Raw genomic sequence first — 7111 nt, forward strand, 5'->3', positions numbered from 1 at the left:
TTGCCAATAATGCATCATACCCCATCAAAGGTATTGGTGACGAGGATCTTTATCTTTAAAATGTACTTTTTATTCTAGGAATTAAAAAGAATTTGCTTTTTGTGCCCACTCTAGTAAGGGGAGTCTTAATGTTGAATTTGCAGCAAATGATAATCACTGACAGAGAATAGGACAAACAAATTGTACTTACTAGATCTTTAACCATCAGTGGTTTGTACAAATTAGACATGTATAATAAGTGTGATATTACTTGTCTAGAAGCAGACACTTCTAATGCAATGAAAGATGTCTAGTTGGCATGCTAGGTTTGGCCACACTTCTATTGGTGGTTTGATTCTTTTAAAGCAACATGGGATGTTAAAGGATCTTCCTCAACTTGATCCACCAAAAAAATATGTTTATGAAGAATGTATCTTTGGTAAACTTACTCGTCAACCTTTCCTAAAGAATGCAATTGATAGAGTTGATCACAAATTCTGGCTTATACATAGTGGTGCATGTGGTATAATATGCGGACTAATTCTTTGGGAGGAAACTTATGCTTTATTACATTCATTCATGATTATAACAAGTATGGTTGGTCTTACCCTATGAAGGAAAAATCATAGGTCTTTTCTCATTTTCAACACTTTGCTGATATGGTTGAAAATGAAATTCGCTTAAAAATTCAAACTCTCCATTCAAATAGTGGAGGAATATATGTTACAGGTATATATTTTATCATACTTTTGATGAATTAATAATCCTAGAAAAGCGTAATTTAATTTGTGCATGATTCAGCTTAATGGAATGTGTGAATGTGCACAAGATTATTATATGTGCAAATGTGCACAAAGTTATTTTACGTAACAAGGTCCATTAGCAATTATATTTGGGCAAAGGTTTTTATATGTACAAACCTTAGGAGACTTCATATGATTAATAATATGTAAAACAATACCCTGGAAAAGTGAGAAAAGCAAGCCCAATTTATATGCACATCTATTATTAGCTCCTTGGGCTATTTTTATGAATACAATTCTCTAAATACTCATGTCGTGGAAGTGGAGCTACACGACAGGGAGGGGGAGATTGCACCCAATCTTGTCTTGATGGTGATGTTATTCTATTTCTCTTGCCTTATGTTATGCTATGTTATTTTATTTCAATTTAATTCAAGTCTTTGTTTTAATTTTTGATGTATTTTGTGAGTTTTTAATTATTTCTTCAAGAAGTACAAAAGGGTCCCGCGATAGTGGTATCAGAGCTTAATCTTCTTGAAGCTGGTCAAAGACTTGTGGATAAAGAGGTGAAAGAGACAAGCGTATATGTGATTTTGATTTAAACAAAATTAATTTAATTTGAAGAAGAATACGTTTATGTTTATGTATAGTTGAAAGAAGGCTTGTTTTTAACCATTGGATAACAAATCCCCATCAATCTACCCAAAGGTAAAAGCTAGGTGGAAAACCATTAGTGGGTTTGTAAAGACCATAAAACTACCTTTGATCTCACTAATCTGCTTCAATCAGTCTGTACCGATCGAATCAGCAAGGGAAGAAGCATAGAGACCCACAATAGGATTGCTAAACTAGTAGCAAAGTCTGAATTCCATAATGGATGGTGCACAGTCTTCAATTGGTGGAAAGAAAAGAAAAGCGTTAATTGCTTTGCATGTTTTTTTTAAAGAATAATAATTTTTCTTTTATTACCCTTTCTTTTAATTTTTCTTTTCCCTCCACTATATTCCTAGCGACGTCGGTGAAATCGGTAAGGGGGGGCGTTACTGATTTTTTCTTCTCCTTCCCTCGATGATTCAAGCGCTGCATGCTATTTTCAGTTGGTGGAAGCCTTAAGCTAAGCTTTAATTAAAGCTTAATATTAAATTATATATAATTTTTTCTCTTACTCTAATTCAGATGGTAATTTTAAAGTTTCTAATCTGCGATGGCGGATGAGCACTAGTTCTCTTTTATTTTTTATTAAAAAAAATGAAGAACGTGCATCTCTTTAGTCCATGACTTGAAGGATTTAATTAAGATTTGGTTAAAGCTTAATACTAAATTATATATATATATATATATATATATATATATATATATATATACATACATACATAAAAGAGCCTAACGTTCTGTCACGTAGGCTGTAATGCCTGTGGTGACCGACGGCGCGGCAGACCGGATGGCCATGTCCGGGGTTCAGTGGGAGAGGACGCCCATGCGGAGTCATGGGCGGCCAGGCCAGTGTGGACGGCAGGCCACACACTATATAGCCTGGGGGATGAGGGGCAATCCTCATTCTTCCTCTATGGCTGGGTGGTGAGCCAGAGGTCGTCCCCTCTTGTGGTAACGCCCGTAGTAGCGGCGTTACAAGCATGTAACACTGGTATCAGAGCGTGGTTCGATGGGATCGTCAGAGTCCGTGCATGAACGGGGGACCGGAGCCCACTCGATGGTTTTCGACCATTCATCTCCTCATCCTTATCTCGAATGGAGGGTGTGGAGGGAGGCGGCCAAGGAAGAATGGAAGGGAAGAATTCTCTCACTCTCTCTCTCTCTCCCCGTCACACACAACAAGCATCATCGCAGGTAAGCAAAAGCAATTTAATTGGGAATATTTTTTCTCTACGTTGAATGGCTGCGAAAGAACTCGTTGAACCCTGTGTGTTGAGGTGGGGGGGGGCACCCAGCCCCACGAAAGACTGCTGAAACACACGACTGTGTGTGGGAGTGGGGGGCGAAAACTAGCCCAAACTCGTAGCTGAAATTTAAATTAACTCTGCGTGGGGGGGTTGAACTAAATGGCCTGCGTTGCGTGGGGGGGCAAAGACCAGCCCACGAAAGACTGCTGAAACGCCAAATCAGCGCAAGCATTGTATGCGGAAGGCGAAGAGCCTGGGCTGGAAACTCGCGACCCTCGTTTGAGGGGGGGCGCCTTTGCCGGTGCTGCGTAGCCAGCTAGGCCAGCCAGGCGACGGCGGTGGCCAGCCAGCCAGGGCGGCCAGCGGCGGCGGCGGCCAGCCAGCCAGGCCGGCCAGCCAACGGCGGCCAATAGGCGGCGGCAACGACCACCAGGCAGCCGACCAGCCCAGCAAACGCCGCCACATGAGAAGAAAAAAAAAAGGGGTTAAAAATCATTTATTTTTTAATATATTTTCATTATTCATTTTTTATGAATAATGAAAATAACGGGCGGCCAGCCCTTGATGCCATCACATATGGGCCTGCCCAGCGCATAGCTGGCAATGGGAGGCCAGCCAGAATCGTGTGGACACTCCCCACGGGCGGGCGGCCACGCCCGAAGCGACGAGGGCCGATCCCGGCCCGTTATTTTATTTTATTTTTTTCTTAAAAAAAACACAAAACAACGGTGCACCCCATGAAACAAACCCAACACGGCTGTCGCGCCGTGTGGCCGTAGTGCCCGTTCTCCACGAGACCCACTGCACATGGCCGTAGTGCCGCGTGCTAAGAGAGAGACAAATCCCACGGTCGTAGTGCCGAGCCCTTCGAGAGAGAGCCGTTCTATGGCCGTTGTGCCTAGTGAACACGTCTATGGCCGTAGCGCCTCGAGGGTAGCACATGTAGTGATCACACATTTGGTTCGAAGAGACTAAATTTAAGCTGAGCATAGACTTAGTATTGACCATCAAAGTCACGTAGTTTGGCTATAGTGTAAATTTAAAACTGCAATGTGTTTTACTTGGGCAATGGCGTCAGTTGTGCCCAAATTAGACGAAGTGCTTATCACGAGAAATCAGATAAGCCTAATTGAGCCGTAGTGCTCATAACCCTTCACAATCTTTTAACAGATGCTAGAAGATTGTGATAAACTTTCGTAAATGAGAACCATGTACAAGCGTAGTCTTGATGTGGTTATGCCTTGTGTCCAAACAAGTTGCTTACTGTTTGTAGCAACAAGAGAGCCTTGACCCGTAGAGGCAAGCTGGCTCTTGTTGGTAGTAACAAAATAGTGTCACTACTTGGGCCTAGAGAGTAGTGACTAGTTTGATTTAGTCACGTAAATTGCCTTGTAAAAGTAATCCCTAAGGTGTGTATTACTTTGAATAAAGGGGCTAGCAGTGCTGCTAGCAGTACTCAATTGAATGGTTTATCTAGGAGTACTAATCTGAGGGATTAGCATACGCCTAGATAATAATAGCAGATTTAGGATTGATTTGTAGTCTTGAGATGTAATGCTCAATGCCCTTATAGAAGTTGATCGACGAAGAGAACTGTTCTTAAACTTACTAGCATGGTTTTCTCTTCTTTTTATTGCCATGCGTCGACATCCCACTGCTCGAGAGTTTGTGGTAATCTTTCGAGGGAGGAAAGAGCCTTTTTATATGTCACATCAATTGGTTTGGTGGTAATTTGATGGTATGGGACATCAAATTCTCACGGAATCGATTGTAGTCTTGGTGGAATGGGACGCCAAGGCTTGTGCATGTAACTTGACTCTTTGGCAGGTCTGTATGTACACTTGTCTGTAGTGATAAAGTGTGCAAGATAAAATTTGAACTTTGAAAATTACCAAATATAGCCATAAGTTGGGATAAAACCCAGTTACAGAGTTCGAAGAAGCTCTAGGTAGCAAGACCATGATGGTGTGCTAGTGCTAACAGAGTGATTTAGTTCCGGAGTGATCTAAATCTAGAGGTTAGCAGTAAGACTAGTTTGGTTGGACAATTTCATGCATGGGGGACGCCCTATAGCATTTTGCAAGCGTAGTCTTGCCTATGTTCAACATAAGTGTGCGATTGTGAGCACATTTTAGTTGCTACCATATGAATTTGGGAAATATATTACTTTCCTACATAAGCAATTGTAATATTGCATGACAGGCTATTTTGCTTACAAAGTTCATGTGCGTGTAAACCCTATAAGTCGTATGACCCCTGGGAAATGAGTGGAGCATTTCTAGGATTTAATAAGGTTTTACATGGCAATAGTGAGTAGTATCTCACTCCAGATGAGCCTGGTTGTTGTTAGTATCAGATCCGACATATGTAGTGTACATAAAATCGGGCTGAGTTAGGATAGGAGGCTAAGCCGGAGAGCTTAGTGGTAAATCCTACTGTATCTGGTGAGTTTTGACTTAACCGGAGTGTTAAGAAGTAAACTCAAAGTCTGGGGCTGAACTGGAGTGTTCGGAGGCAGACATATCTTTTGTTAAATCGGAGAATTTAGCAATAGATGAGCTTGGGGTGAACCATGGTACCTAGGAAAAAAGCTCTTCACACTAAAATAGTACACAATAATTTTAGGGTGATAAAAATCCATCGCAAGAATGTTTTACAACTTTCCATAGATGATAGATGAAGACCATGTACTTTACGGAGTTAAAGTACATAGGTGGTGACTTCGGCGCCACATTTTTTGTAAGAAGTCACCAGTGGTGTGGTTAGGTCAGCCGAGACTCCACAAGACCTATGCACTAGTTTTTAAGTTGACCTCTATGATAAGGACGTCCAAAAAAAATTCGTGTTGTAATACCAGAAATTGTACTGCAATGTGCAATGGAGGGGTCAATTTGTGTAGTCACTTCTTAGCAGCAAGTGACTTAATCATCTTGTTATAGATGGTTGTATATGGTACTCCCACTCGGGGGAGGTACGCCATGGGTACGGAGTTACTCACAGACTAGTATGGAGCTACTAGTGTGATGATAGTGGGTACGTAGTTACTCACTACTAATACATAACTGCTAATAACATTAAGATCCTCGAGTGAAAGATACTCTAGATCAACATTTTAAATTACCGAACCACAATCCATGAGTATCGAGGTACTCATAAATATGTTGACGTTGCTCAAATCGAGGGACCGATTTGTTCGATGGTTGGAATAAGCAAGGAGAGTGGAGTAACGTAAAAGTTACACATCACTAGTCCTAGTGAGTTGTCGAGGTCATCCGTAGTTTGATGATCCTCTCTACCTATCAGATAACACTCAATTTGCAAGCCCTGGCATTTAATCCATAGTGATTATGAGTTTGGTGTGAGATATGGTTATGAAGTTCTTACAAGAGTACTCGTTTATTTGCTTGTCATTGGTTATAGCTTGGTAGAGATTGCCACCTGTGATGGGTAGGTAGCTTTGCCGCTATAATGAGGAGGCAGCAAATAATGTTCTCATAGTTATACTTCATACCAACACCAAACAGGGATAGGATGAAATTCCTAAGTTCATCATCACGAAGTACTGTGATGTTTGCATTTATATTGAATGTATGATGTAATGAAACATTGGGCTTGTGTAATTACCATCAATTATCTAGCAACCTATGGCTTCGCAGCAAGCTCAGTCGTTATCTGTGGATTGATAATGTGGTTATTAGTAGTTTGGAATTTTTCTTGATAGATGGTACAACCCACCCAAATAATTCATAAGTGTGTAACCGCTTATGAAGGGTAATAATATGCAACAATGAAGCACTTTGTTACAAGTGTGAAACCACTGATCTGTTGCAAAGTAGTTTATCAATAGTACCACCATATGTGCGTAGACACTATACCACATCTTCGTTGCAAGATGTTTAAAAGTTTCTTGGAAGGACTCAAGAATATAACATATGATATTAAACACGGTCTAGATTTATTCTTGGACCTATGACACTAGCGCGTAGTCCGCTTGAGAGTAGAGTTTTTGAGGACAAAAACCTTTCTTGAGGGAAAGGAGAAATATCCTCAAATATCACATAAACTCGAATAATTGTGTGAGTCCAGACAATACTTGAAGGGATGTGTCTGGTAATAGCAACAAAGAGTTGTAAGTGATTGGATGTAACTCCAGACACCCGTAGTGGTGCAAGAATCTTTATCAAACATCTCCACATACTATATGGTCTGCCCGCATATATAGTATGGCATAAGAGATAGGAAGTTTGATTGTTATATTTGAAGGGAAATCTTCAAAAAAGTTACATTTACTCTGAGTTAGAGTGGAGTTTAACCATCCGTAGATTGATGGTAGTTAGAAACTCAACAAGATTCTAGAGCATATGCTTGTGCAAAGATGTTACTCTAAGAGAAAAGTATCTCTCAACTTTGGAAATAATCCTTGTGATGCATGATTAGATTGGCTCTAGTTTATTTCTCCTATGGCCGTAGAGCTTTCCAAGGAGAAGT

This window comes from Cibotium barometz, chromosome 66, assembly GCF_041138505.1.
Source record: "Cibotium barometz isolate CiBa-2024 chromosome 66, ASM4113850v1, whole genome shotgun sequence".
Lineage (NCBI taxonomy): Eukaryota > Viridiplantae > Streptophyta > Polypodiopsida > Cyatheales > Cibotiaceae > Cibotium > Cibotium barometz.